Source organism: Pseudopodoces humilis, chromosome 14 (assembly GCF_049639895.1).
Source record: "Pseudopodoces humilis isolate 2021_Gansu_Grassland_sample_001 chromosome 14, ASM4963989v1, whole genome shotgun sequence".
In the NCBI taxonomy this organism is placed as follows: domain Eukaryota; kingdom Metazoa; phylum Chordata; class Aves; order Passeriformes; family Paridae; genus Pseudopodoces; species Pseudopodoces humilis.
In genome coordinates this window covers 1,769,642-1,783,782 of record NC_142213.1, presented here as the reverse complement: position 1 = coordinate 1,783,782, position 14,141 = coordinate 1,769,642, and the positions used below count along the sequence as shown (strand labels likewise).

The 14,141-nt window shown below is 51.5% G+C and overlaps 1 long non-coding RNA gene across 1 annotated transcript; it reads left to right on the top strand.

The window, feature by feature from the left end:
• Window positions 1-4,681: 4,681 nt before the first annotated feature.
• Window positions 4,682-13,919, top strand: LOC148183117 (uncharacterized). The gene is made up of 3 exons (XR_015773793.1): window positions 4,682-4,861; window positions 12,711-12,764; window positions 13,324-13,919. It is a non-coding gene; the product is annotated as an uncharacterized LOC148183117 (long non-coding RNA).
• Window positions 13,920-14,141: the final 222 nt, after the last annotated feature.

Genomic DNA, 14,141 nt, shown 5'->3' with positions numbered 1-14,141 from the left:
GGGATGACAGCGGAGATAGGGATGCGGTTTTCATTTCAGCATCCCGTTAAACGGGAGGGGAATGTTCCCATCCCGCAGCTCATTCACAGTTCTGTGTCGGGATGGGTTTGGGAATGAGATCCCAGGGATTGCAAATCCCGGCTGGATTTGTCTCCCGAGCCTTGCACCGGCCTTTGTGCTGTGTGGAAAGAGGGGAAGGTCCCAGCGTGGCTCTGCAGGGCTGGAAAAGCAGGAGAAGGCAAATTCCCGACTGTTTTTCGGGGAGAATTCGGCTCTTCCAGTGCTGGAATCCAGGCTCCAGTGTAAGAGCAGGAATTCGCTGTTTCAGTGGGAGCAGGCAGATGTGATGACATTTAGTGAAGTGGCAGGGAATGCACCAGGGACACCCCCTGGCATCAGCCTGGATTTCCCATGGGGGTGAAAGCTGGGAAAGTCTCCTGGACACCCAGCTTGAGGGATGGGATCAGTATTCCCAGTATATCCCAGTGCAGAGCCAGGCTGGACTGGTCATCCTTGGATCTTGTAGCGTCTGCCCAGCCTCTGCAGGGCTTTCCAGGAGGAAACTGCTTTATCCTTTATCCATTCCCAACTGTGTGGTTCAGTGGTAACCTCGGATTCCAGCCAGGAAAATCCCCCCAAGGCCAGCCCAGGGTGTGCCAGGCCTGCAGAGTGGAGCATCCCTGTCCTCTGCTCCCAGCTTTTCCAGAGCCCGGCCTGCCAGCACACAGAAACTGCTGGAGACTCATCCCCATTTCCCAGAGCCATGGAATCAGGATCATTGAGGGTGGAGAAGAGCTCCAGGAACAGCGTCCCAGCCCCATCCCCACCTTGTCCCCAGCCTGGAGCTCTGAGTGCCACATTCAGGAACTCCTGGGACACCTCCAGGGATGGGCACTCCAACCCTCCCTGGGCACTTCCAATTCCTGATTCCCCCTTTCCATGGGGAAATTCCTGCTGCTGTCCACCCTGAGCCTCCCCTGGCCCAGCCTGAGGCCGTTCCCTCTCCTCCTGTCCCTGTTCCCCCTGGCTGTCCCCTCCTGGCAGGGAGCTGTGCAGAGCCAGAAATTCCCCCTGAGCCTCCTTTTCTCCAGGCTGAGCCCCTTCCCAGCTCCCTCAGGAATTCTCCAGCCCCTTCCCAGCTCCCTCAGGAATTCTCCAGCCCCTTCCCAGCTCCCACAGGAATTCTCCAGCCCTTTCCCAGCTCCCTCAGGAATTCTCCAGCCCCTTCCCAGCTCCTTCAGGAATTCTCCAGCCCCTTCCCAGCTCCCTCAGGAATTCTCCAGCCCCTTCCCAGCTCCCTCAGGAATTCTCCAGCCCTTTCCCAGCTCCCTCAGGAATTCTCCAGAGCTCCAAATGAGCCAAACTGAGCTTCCATCGGACACCAACCTCTTTAAACTCAATTTTATTTCACACACAGCACAACACTGCTCCCCTTGACCAACCCTTTGTCCCAGAGCCTGGACTGAGGAGCCAGGTTCAGCTTTGCTTGAACTCTTGGAAAGGCAGGACTTGGATCCAGGGCCTCTCCCGACCTTCCTGGAGCGCTCACATGTGCGGAGCAGAGCCGGAGCCTCGCCTGCTCCGAGTGCATCATGACCTCTGTTAAGCAAACACTTGCTGTAATCGCCTCCAGATCTGCCCTGGCTTTGATCAGCTGCAGGATGACTTTATCTTATGATATAAATATGTAAAACATCCATTTGTTTTTGGGCAGGATGCAAATAAATCATTGCGTAAGTTCGGGCCCGAGCGAGGAGTGCAGCCGTGGCTCCAGAGCTCCTCAGGCTCCACCTCCTGGAAGGTCATTCCTGCAGGAACACTGCGTTTCTCTTCCCTGCTTCGCTTTCTTCCAGAGGTTTCTGTCCCTCATGGACAGCTCTGGGTGTTCCCAGCGGAGCGGTGATGGAACAGCTCCTGTCCCTCCCTCCCAAAACCACCCAGTGCTCCCAAACCAGCTCAAACTCCTGCTGGGGTCACTCAGGAGGCCTGCTGCTCATCCTGGAGATGCTCATCCTGGAGGTGCTCGTCAGTGTGGTGCTCACCTCCAGCCCTGCCACCCCTGCCACCTTCAGCTCATTCCCAGCACCCCTCTGCCCTTCCCACAGGAATCATTTCTCCGGCAAAGAGGGTTTCTCTTCAACCCTCTGGCTCTTCTTCCCACAGCCTGTGCCCATCCCAGCCCCTGATCCCACTGCTCCTGGTGGGATTCCCTGGATCCCACTGGCTGCTGTGCCCCCCCAGGCTGGAGCCCTTCCCCAGGGATGGCCACTGGAGCTGAGCAGCAATTCCCAGTGGGAAGCTGCTGGGAGCGCTCTCGGGGTGTTTTGACAGAGGTTAAGCCGAGCCCAGAGCTCAGCAGCTCCTCTGTGGTGTCAGCCAGCCTCAAGCACTTGGTTGGTTGATGGGAAATCGGGATTTGGGCTTCCCCCAGCTGAGATTCCTCAAAATCGCCTTCCCCTGCCTGTTCCCAACGCCGGCGTGAGCACAGCCCCTGTTTGAGCTGTCAGGGAAGGCAATCTCTTGCCAAGAGATTCAGGAAAAATGATAAAAAACATCAGCTGATGGCTGGGGAATCTCATCTGCTGAGCCAGGAGAGGAAGATGAATATTCCCATTTTTCCAGAGCTAAGGAAGGATCAGGGTCTCCACCAGCTGTGCTCTCCAAAGGTCTGGCAGCACCTTCCCAAAAGAGAAGGGATTTGGGAAGTTCTGGCTTCATTCCTACTTGTGGCCTTGTATCCCACCTTCCTGCAGGTCCTGGATTTTAACAGGGTGCCCAGAAAAGCTGTGGATTCCTCATCCCTGGAACATTCCAGGCCAGGCTGGATGGGCTTGGAGCACCCTGGGATAGTGGAAGATGTCCCATGGCAGGGCTGGGACTGGATGAGCTTTAAGGTCCCTTCCCACCCATTCCATGATTCTGTGATTTTTGCTCGTTACTAAAAGGATTTTCCAGTCCTTATCCCGAATGCTCCGCTGCATTTCGGGACAGAGCCATGCCCACATTCCTATTTCCCTAAATAACACAATTCCAGAGAAGAACATGGAGACAAGAACAGGAATCAATATTCCAGTGCTGCTCCAGGATGTCCTGGAAGGGGAGCTCGGGGAGCTTTGGGGAGATAAGATTGGGTGCATAAAACTGCCAGATGATTAATGAACCTTTGTCCTGGTGAGGGAGATAAAACCCCTGGAGTTGCTGCCCCTGCTAACAGCTTTTCCATCACTTTGGAAATATTTTTGCTCATTCCAGAGGTATTTGATTATCGGTTTTTATCCAAGGGCAGATGGAATTGGAAATCTCCCCCAGCCCCGTTTTGCTCTCACATCAGAGCTCCTCCCTTTGCTGTTCTGTTTTCTCACCTCTGCAGCCTCCAGAGCTGGGAGAAATCCATACCAGTTCCTGCTATCCCACCTCTCCTCCTTCCCAAATTCCCAGCAGGGCATTTTATCTCCTGGCTGCCACTGCTGATGGATCCCTGGCTGCTCCCAAGGGTGGGGGAAAGGTGGATCCACACCAGAGCTTTGTCATTCCACAGAGTGATCTTCACCTGGAAAAGAGATGGGGAAGAGGCAGAGCAGCCAGGGCAGAACATTCCAGGGTGTTTAAACTGGGATGGAGTGGGAGAAGACACCGGGATTTGGATGGGCAGAGCTCTTGGAGCCTTTGGAGCTTGGAAATTCCCTGAAAAAGCCTTTTCTCCTCCTCTTCCAGCTCAGCTTTCTCCTCTCCTCCTTTCAGTTTTGCCACAGCTGATCCAAGGAAAACCCTCATGACGGGAACAGGCTGGGAATTCCCTCTGGGAATTCTGCAAGGAGGCAGCCGGGCTGGAAGGTTGCTGAAAAGTTGGGAGTGGGATGGTTTGGATGCTGAAAACCTCCATTTTTCCATGGAATTCCCTTGGAATTCTTGTCACACCATCAGCACAATCCGTGTCCCTGTGAGGTGAAGCTGCTCACACATAAACAAAAATTGAATTTTCTCTGTTTGGAACTTTTTCTCCAAACTTTTGGTTGCAGAGCAGGTTGTGTTTTGTAACTTTATCCAGCAACATTCCAGACAAACCTGTGGATGCTGGAAATGCCATTTCCTTCGGTTTGGGCAGATTTTTGCGGAGTCAAATCAGCACAGAAATGAGGAGCTCAAGTTCCCTGAAAGGTGGAGACTTCACTGGGACAATCTATAGGCGCATTCTCTGCTAGAATGAGCTGTGCTTCTTTTATCCCATTAAATTCCTGGAGTTCAGCGAGTTTATTCCAAATTTATATCCAGGACAGGGCTTGGTGCAACCTGGGATGGTGGAAGGTGTCCCTGAAACGACAGGGGTGGGATGGGATGATCCTTTTTCCCTTCTTTTGGAGAAAACCTCTGGAAAACAGGATAATTCCAGCAGCTGGCTCTAGGGCAGAGCATCCCTCGAGCTTCCTGAGGAAGGAATTCATCCATGGGGAGAGCAGGTCCTGGGCAGGCTCTGAGGGATCCATGGGGACGGGAGCTGCCGGTGCCCATCCCTGGGCACTCAGCGCTCCCAGCTGGGACCATCAGTGCCCAGGAGCACCTGGAGGAGATGATTGGGATGGGAGAGCCCCGCCCATCCCATTTTCCCACCTGGCAGCGGGATTGAAGCCGCCCATAAATCCCGGTTCCCTTAAGGGGGGAGTTTGTGGTGCAGGGAGCCGGCGTTTGTTCCTCGTTTCTGAGTTTCTGGGGACAGCAAGCGGATTAGAGGATGATTTCCCCCTTCCTGGGGGCTCCAGGGGCTTTGGCGGCCGCCTGGATTTTGGGGATGAGGAGTCGTGGGAATTTTGTCACCTGTTTTGGAACCCTGAGCATCTTCCAGAGCCGCCCTTCCCTTCGTGAGGTCAGTGAGGTCTCTGTGTCCCCAAACTGGCCCTGGTGGAGCTGAACGGAGCGGGGTTTCCCGGGATGGATTGGGATTTCCTGGGATGTGCAGGGCTGGGGTTTCCCGGGATGGATTGGGATTTCCTGGGATGTGCAGGACTGGGGTTTCCCGGGATGGATTGGGATTTCCTGGGATGTGCAGGACTGGGGTTTCCCGGGATGGATTGGGATTTCCTGGGATGTGCAGGACTGGGGTTTCCCGGGATGGATTGGGATTTCCTGGGATGTGCAGGACTGGGGTTTCCCGGGATGGATTGGGATTTCCTGGGATGTGCAGGACTGGGGTTTCCCGGGATGGATTGGGATTTCCTGGGATGTGCAGGACTGGGGTTTCCCGGGATGGATTGGAATTTCCTGGGATGAGCTGCGCCTTGGGTTCCTGCTGGGAGTTGGAAGAGGCTGGAGCTGCCTGGGATACAGCTCCTGCTCCTTCCCCCTTCTCGGAGCGGGGTTTGGTGCCAGCCCCTCAGGCCTGGGGCTGGGAAGGTTCAGGATATGGAAACCATTCCTGCTCCACGGGATATTCCGTGCTTCGCTCTGTTTTCCTCTCTATTTATCCCAAACCTCATCCCTGTTGCTCCTGTGTGCTGCTGGCACCCCAAGGTATGGCTTTTATTTCTCCTAATCCCCTTTTTTATCGATTTTAGCTGTTGGCAGGTGGCTGTAAGGAATATTTGGCTTTTACTGGGCTGGGTTTTGCTGTTTTCCTCCTTTATTCCTCTCCTCATGTTCCGTCATGCCTGAGCAGTGTCCCTGAAATCTGAATTTTGGGATGTCTCCGCTCCCCTTTGGAAAAACGCAACATTCTGGGCAAGAATTTATCCCAAAATTAACCTAAACCGCCCCTGGCACAACCTGGGGCAGGTTCCTCTTGTCTCTAAAAATCCTCTTTTTCTTTTTTTTTAATTTTTTTTTTATTTTTCTCGCAATAAGGAAACCAAATCCAAACCCTTCCTGCTCTCCGGGATTGGTTGGATGCTTCCCGTCCCCGCTGGAATTTTTTGGGGGCAGCAGGAGTGACCCCATCCCGGGCTCTGCCACCGTGACCTGCCCTGCTCCAGCTTTTCCTCACATCTGGAAAAGGGGAACAAAAGGGCTTTTTGTGCTCCCTCTGCAGCGAAATCCTCGTGAATTGCGGCTGGGAAAGAGCCCGGAATTGGGAAGATTTTCATGGATTTACCGGGGTTTTGCAGGCGGTGCTGGGATGGTTTTCCTCCCTTTTGTTTGAAAGTGGCTTTTGCTTTCCTTCCCCAGCTGGAATCGCTTGGGTTCATCAGCTCCGCCCAGCTAATTAAGTAATTAATTAACCCCCCCCGGGCTGCGCAGGTGCCGCCGCTTTGGGGCTAATTAAGGGCAAAGCGGGATCCTTTTCCATCCGGGATCTGCTCCAGAGGGAATTGCTGCCCATGGAGGGAGGAAGGGGGCTGTGAACACCAAAGCCGTGCCTGGAGTTTTATCCTTGGCACAGGGGAGCCCCGAGCCGCATCCCTGAGAAACCTGGAAACAGGGGCTGGGCTGCGGCTTTCTCCCAAATAAATCCATCCCGCCCGGCTGGAAGTGGAATATTGGATGCCTGGAGAGCTTTAAAGCTCCTTTATGTGTCCACAGGGTCGGAATATTTCTAGGATTAAAGAGCAGCTGGGATTTTAAAATTTATTTTTAACTGAATTTTTAATTTATTTTAATTTTTTTGTGACCCTGTGATTCAGTTGCCTTCACCTCTCAGGTGTTTGAAGAGCTTTATAAACCTGATTTAGAGCTCCTGGAATTTTTGGCTCTGCAGCAAGTGCTTGTATCTGCCCTTTTCTTAGGGGGGAATAAATTAATAAATCTGTTTTCTCAGGAACTCCTTTCCTGTTCCTGCCGCTGGGAGAAGGAGGTGGGAAGGGATTTGGGGTGGGGAGCTGTGGAAAGGGGAAGCAGGAGCTGCTGCCTCGATGGTTGTCAGCTGCTTTGGGAAATGGGAATGGCTGGGATGGTTTGTTTTCCTAACTGGAAAATTCTGCTCCTTTATCCCAACGCACCCATTTCCTTCCTAACTGAAAAAAAAATAAATAAATAGAGATATAAATAATTTATAGATATTTATAGTATCTAAAATAATATATATAATATAAATATATAACAATAGATTATTATAGAATATAGAATAGATGGAATATATAAAAATATAGAATATATAAAATATATAAGTATATAATATGTAAAATAAGTAAAATATATAAAAGTATATAATATATAAAATAATAAAATATTTATATTTATATAAATTATTTAAATATATTAACAAATATAAATAAATATGTGATATTTATATTTATAAATATAAACAAAAATAAATTAAAAAATATTCTGAGGAGGTGGGAAAAAGTGAAAATCCCGTGTTTGGTGAAGGACTTGGCTGCTGGAGGCAGAGATTTGGGAATGCTGTTCCCGAGGAAGGGACACTGTCCCTGCCCAGGTGGCGTTGGGTGCTCTGAAATGATCCAGGATTTGACCCTCCCTGGAACCTGAGCAGGGAATTATCGACACCTGGAGAGAAGTGGAGAATGAGGAGCTGCAAAGAAAGAGAAAATGATTGTTATTTCTCCTAATCCCATTTTTTATTTTAGAAAGAGTCCCCAAAAGCCCGGGATGGCAGTGGGGACACTGCCAGGGCTGCAGGAGCAGCACATCTGCAGCACAGCTGGCGCCACATCCTGGGCTCAGCTGCAGCAAATGTGCCAATAAATGGAATTTATTTGGGATCAGGTTGCAGCACAGCCCTGATAAAGGAACATCCCGTTTTTCCCCAGATGGAGGAACCCAATCCTTGAGGTATCAGTGCATCTTTTAATGGCCTTGCTCTGAGAAACACAAGGATTCTGTTGAAATGGGATTTTAATGGTTCCTCCTTTTTTCCTCTTTCTCCCTGCAAAGCCTTTTGAGCTGGGAAAGGAGGCAGGGGATGGTTGGAATGCTGGCTCTTTGTGGGCAGCCCAGTTAAAATCTAATTATCCTGGTTATCAGTCAGTAAAAGGCTCCCCAAGAGAAAAAGGGGGTTTTTATTTCTCTTTGTTTGACAGCAAACCTGAAATGCATCACTTGATACCAGAACTGAGCTCCATTCACCCATTCCAACAAAAAAAGGGGAGCTTGATGCTCCCTTTAATGCCAAGAACTACAAAAAAGATCACTTTATGTTTTACTGGCTCGTTAATTCAAGCTGTTCACTCAAAGTGCATCTTTCCCATGCAATGGCCCAGCCTAAAAATGGGCTTTATTTGGGTTTGGAGATAAATGGCTCACCCAGGCAGACTGCAGGCTCTGGAGAAGATCCTGGATCAGAGATAAGTGGCATAAACCCAGCAAAATGGGCATGGAATGATGCAAACTGGGAAGAGTTTGCATAATCCGGGGTTGGAATGTGGATGCAGCCACTTGATCCTCGGTTTTGGGGGGCTGGGGGGAGAGGTTTCCCTTCAGGATTTGTTTTCTTGCTCACATGAGGTGAAACTTCCCCTCGGGCAGGTTCTGCTCCCAGGAAACAAGGGACAAGAGGAACCTGCCCCAGGTTGTGCCAGGGGAGGTTTAGGTTGGATTTTGGGATAAATTCCTGCCCAGAAGGGTTGGCCAGGCTGGCACAGCTGCCCAGGGCAGTGGTGGAGTTGCCATTCCTGAACGGGAGCACTGAAAGAGCAGAATTTACAAATTCACACTCCCAGCTGCTGTGAAATTTCTAAAATCAGGGAATATTGTCCTCTTCCCTCCCCGTCCCCATTTTCCTGCCTTTCCAGCTGCTGTGGCACAGGCAGGACCTCCCCAGGGTCCAAACCTGCATCTTCCCAAATCCACCCCCAGACCTCTGGCCCTGGGAGAGAGGAGGACGGTGGGAAGCTCTGATGGGACGGAGCTGACCCCAGTTTTGCCAGGTGAAGCTGCAGGAACACAGGACAGGTTATCCTGGAATTCTTTTGTCTTTATGGAGGCTGAAATTCAGGAATTGTCTTTAATATCCCTGTGGACACGAGGTAACTCATCCCTGGAGAGCTCCAAACCCTTCCTGGCCCTGGAATCCCTCCTGCTGGGAGCTCCACCTGTGCCTTGGGATGGGAATGCTGGTGGAGGGGGAAGTTAAAAACACCCAGAAAACAAAAACTGGGCTTTACAGAGCCGGAGTTGTTGAGTTCCACACAGGAATGAAAATGGGATTTTGGAGGCTGAGCTTTTGTTCCTTTGGTTGTGGAGTTTTTTTCCCCTTTTTTGAATGGAATTGAGTCCAAACATGAGGTTTTTGGATAGGAAAGGCTCCTCCTCCCAGCACTCTGCCTCCCTCCATCCCTCCGGAGGCAGCGAAGGGATCGTGCTGGACCTGGGATTCTGTTCCACCAATTATTGTCGGAATTAATCCCAGTCCCCGTGGAACTGTTTGGGCAGAAAACATCAAGTTCTTTCCATGCAGCCAAGAGGAACCATGTCCTGAGCCCTGATCCCAGAAATAAAGCTGGGATGAAAAGCTTCACTCCCGGCCAGCAAAGATGGTCCTGCTTAAATCCAGTGCCACAAAAAACTTCCTGCACCCCATTCCCTGTTGGAAATGGGGACGGTGGGAGCACAGCTGGTGGCTTTGGATCTGCAGCCACCTGGGGGACCTGGAGGGGCTGGAATTGTCCCCACCTGCCAGGAGAGGAGCCCTGGGGTATCGGGAGCACTGAGGAGAATCCCGGTGTTCTGCTTTCCCTTTGGATGAGGGCACAGCCTTGTTTTTCCAAAGGGCTGGAAGCCTTTTCCAAGCGTCGCTCTTGGCTCGTGGAGGCTTTGGGAGAGGATGGAGCTGCGGGAGGAGGTGGCTGCCAGCTGCTCTATAAAAACACTGCCTTGATCCAGAATCCCTCCGGAAGCGCCCCCGGCTCATCCCGGCGTTCCCAGGGGATCGCGCTGACCTAGATTCTGCCGGAGTGGCTGAGGTGGAGCCTCCACTACAATGTGGCTTTTATCTGCTCCCAGAGTGGATCCAGAGCACGAGGAATGCGCAGGGAGCTTTGATTTCCTTGGAAAGCCATTGTGGCCAGACCTGCTGCCACATGCTTGGGTTGGTTTCTTTCTGCTCTCACTCCCTGATCCTCTTGGAGGAGTTCAGGAAGCGCTTTTCATCCAGCTGGGAATGGCTGGGAGAGTCCAGCAATTTATCAGACACCTGGAAGACTCTGGAGGCAGGAGCTGGAGCAAATATTTGCTGGGATGAGCAGCTTTTCCTCTTTGAACTTCCCGTGTGCTCGAGGCAGGCGTTTCTTATCTAGGCTGTTTTTGGAGGGGGGGATGCAATGCCACGGGAAAGGCGTTTTCATGGAATTCCTGGAATAACTTTTGACAGGCTGGGAAGAGCAGGATGTCTGCAGGAGTTTGCAGCAGGAGGGGCTCTCTGGGGAGGAGCTGAGGGTTGGTGCTGCCCACAGCTGGAATTCCTGCACTCAGGAGCCTCCCAGTGCTTCCAGAGCCTTGGGAAGTTCAGCTTCCTGAAGGTGCCACCTCCCCATCCTGGAACTGGGATGAAAAATCAGGCATGGGAATGATTGTGGGCTTGATCAGGGGATCCCCAAAGGCTGAGCCATGGAATGGGTTGGGTGGGGAGGGATCTCTGAAGCTCCTCAAGTCCAGCTCCTGTCATGAGGATTCCCAACTTTCCACTGTCCTAGGTGGCTCCAAGCCCCATCCAACCTGGCTTTGGACATTTCCAGGGATCCAGGGGCAGCCACAGCTTCACTGGGCACCTGTGCCAGGGCCTCTCCACCCTCACAGGGAGGAATTCCTTCCCAATATCCCATCCATCCCTGCCCTCTGGCAGTGGGAGCCATTCCCTGTGTCCTGTCCCTCCATCCCTTGTCCCCAGTCCCTCTCCAGCTCTCCTGGAGCCCCTTCAGGCCCTGGAAGGGGCTCTGAGCTCTCCCTGGATCAGCTGAACCCTCCCAGCCTGGCTCCAGAGGGGCTTCAACCCTCGGAGCATCTCCTTGGCCTCCTCTGGACTCACTCCAGCAGCTCCATGTCCTGATGTTGGAGTTCCTGGAGCTGGAGCTGCTGTGGGGTCTCACCTGAGCAGGACAGGAGGGAAGAATCCCCTCCCTCCCCTGTGCAGGAGGATTCCCTGTGCTCTCCTCCTGCAATCTCAGGGTGCCATCTCGCCTTCCCAGAAAGGTTTTCCTGCCTGTGCCTTGGACAGGTTCAAACCAAGGGAAATGGGATTGAAATCCCAGTTTGGGATTAGCACAGTCCCGGTGTTCTGGTGACATCTGCACACCTGGGCACTGCTGGGCCAGGCTTGGCCGAGTTCCCTCTGCAGCTCCAGGGAAAGATTCCCTGCTGTTGATGTGCTGGCCCTGCCACGGGGCGGGAATTGGAGCGGGAATATTTCCACTCCAGTCCTCCTCCTTTTGTCCAGGCCCATCTCTCCAGCCTTGCTTTCATTAGTGCAGGGCTGCAGTTCATCAAGCCCCATAAATATTTGTATCCTGAGCGTTCCTTGGAGCGTTCCGAACCCTGGCCGGGATTTCACGGGATGCTTCGCGTTGTTTATCGTGCGGATGCTCTGACAGGGAGTTCCCTGGGGGTCAGCAGGGCCGGGGAGGTGCGTTCCCCTCTGGTTTGTGATCCTGGTAGGAGCTGCCCTTCCCTCAGCGTTCCCTGAGTGGGTGTGGAGCGAAGGTCGGTCGGGGATTCCCCCATGGATGCTCCCAGTCCAAAGGATTTGCAGCTCTGCCAGCCCTGAAAGCTCAGAAATCAGCAGCTGTTCCCAAAAAACTCATGGATTTGTAACAAATGAAGGAAGGCAGGGGGATTTTGGCTCGTTTCCCAAGAGCTGTGGTTCTGGGTGAGATCATGGGATGGGTTGGGTGGGAAGGGACCTTAAAACTCCTCCAGCCCCAGCCCTGGTGGGCAGGGCCACCTCCCGCTGTCCCAGGCTGCTCCAAGCCTGTCCATCCCGGCCTGGAACACTTCCAGGGATGTTCCCTCACTTCCAAGGCAGGAAACACCAATGTTGGCTCTGATGGAAAAGGATTTATTGGGGTTTCAGTGGCATTTGGGTTTTGGACCTTGTTCTTGCTGCTCTAATGAACCTGGCTGGCTGTTAAAGCCACCAGTGCCCATGGAGAACACCAGGAATGGCAATCATGGAATTTCAGATTGGAAAAGACCTTTCAGATCACTGAGGCCAAGCATGTCCTGAAGTTTTAGGTGTTTAACTGTTAATTTTCTTTTTTTTAACCAAAAAAATTAAAATAAAATGGTCTTTCCTGACGGTTTTTCCAGAGTTCTGTGGAGAAAATGGGATGTGTCCCATTCCTAATATTTGTACTCCCAAAAACTTCCCTGATTTGGTGCCTGAAGGCATCAGCTGCTGAAGGAATGTGTGTATGTATCTCCCATATGAAAGGATTCCTTCAAGACTGTTCTAGATTATTCTTCCAAGTGGATTAAATAACACTAAATAAATAACACTAAATAAATAACACTAAATAAATAACACTAAATAAATAGCAAATAATGATAAATAAAAGTTAATTCTTTGATTTGTTAGGATAAGCTATTTTTGGCGAATAAAAGAAGGCAGAATTATTAATACTTAATAGTAATAATTATTAATAATTCAAAATCATCATTATTATCAGAACTTCTTGGTGTAAAGAATATACAACCCTGAATCTCTACTGCTTAATCAATAAATCTAAGTGTTGACAGCTTTAATGAGTTAATTATCTTTATTTTCTTCAATTAGAAAAGATCCTGATTTCAAATTTTAACTGAATATTATTTTTCCCTCTCTCTTTTTCCAGGCAGGATTATTGACTCCACGCTGTGGGAATTCACCTCCTGAACACCTGCACCAGGTACTGCATTTCTTTCATTGCATTTCTGTGTTGTTTTCCCGTTGAATGCCACTTCCAAAGGTTTTAATGCTGGAATATTCGTGCTGTGCTTGGATTTTCAGAGGTCTGGGCTCTATATTTTGCCCATCCCAGATTTTAATTGCAGAAAGAGGTGATTAAACCCTTGGAAAGAGGGATATTGTGCAGGGTGAATTGAGATTCTTGGAGGCTTTGGAAAATCCAGGATCTTTGTTCCCAGTTGCTCCTGGACAATGTGGTGAGGGCCCTTGAAAACAGAGATTGTTGTGCAGGGTGAGTCAAGGCTTGTGGAGGCCTAGGAAAACCTGGGAATTTCATTCCAGTCATTCCCAAAGCTCAGAGTGAGAGCCTTTGGAAACAGGGATATTGTTGTGTGGAGCGAACAGGAATGGAGGCCTTGCAAAACCGGGATCTTTATTCCCAGTTGCTCCTGGACAATGTGGTGAGGGCCCTTGGAAACGGGGATATTTCTGTACAGAGTGGATTGAGGGCTTCACGCAGGCCTCAGAAAACCTGGGAATTTCATTCCTCTTGTTCCCAGAGCTCACGGTGAGGGCCCTTGGAAACGGGGATTTTGTTGTGCAGAGTGACTGGCGGCTCACGGAGGCCTTGGAAAACCTGGGATCTTTATCCTGGAGCACATGGCGAGGCCGGACGAGCACCTGGGCGTCGCTGCCGCTCCGTTTCTCCTCTCCCTGTGTAACTCAATCCTCTTCCCAGCTGTTCCTGATCCCAGATGGAGCCTGTCAGGAGGAGCCCCGTGTGTGACCCGAGCCATCCCAGGGCTCAAGTGCCTGAAATCCTTTCATGCCGCTGTCAGCCCGAGCCCCCTGCCCGTTCCATCACCTCGCGGGCCGGCACCGCAGCGCCCCAGGCAAACTGCGGAGGGCTCGACCAATTCCTGGGATGGTTTTCAGATGGGATTTTATTGGTTTATGAATTGTTACCTCTGTTTCCTCCTCTAAACGAGGCTGCAGAAGCGAAGAGGGAATCGAGGCCAAGTCTCCCTCTTTCCCAACACGGGGAAGCCGATCCCGTGCGTCGGCCCCGCTCCCATCACGTGCTCGCCCTCCGTGGATATTTTTCAATCCCAACCCCACTGCAGTGCTTCGCTGGTGTTTTTTGCTCCTTTGTTTATTCCCCAGCCGCTCGGGATGAGCGCAGAATCCCGCTGGCAGGAACATTTGTGGGAAATCACATCAGGCCGCGCGTTTGCGCGCGGCCAAATCCGCCAGAGAGCCCCCGGCGAGCGCTCGCGTGGCCACGGAGCAGATTCTGTTCCCATTACTCACCAGAGAGGCTCGCTGGATGTTTATAGCTGTTGGGTGGGCAAGAAAGTTGGGAAGAGTCGGGATTTGT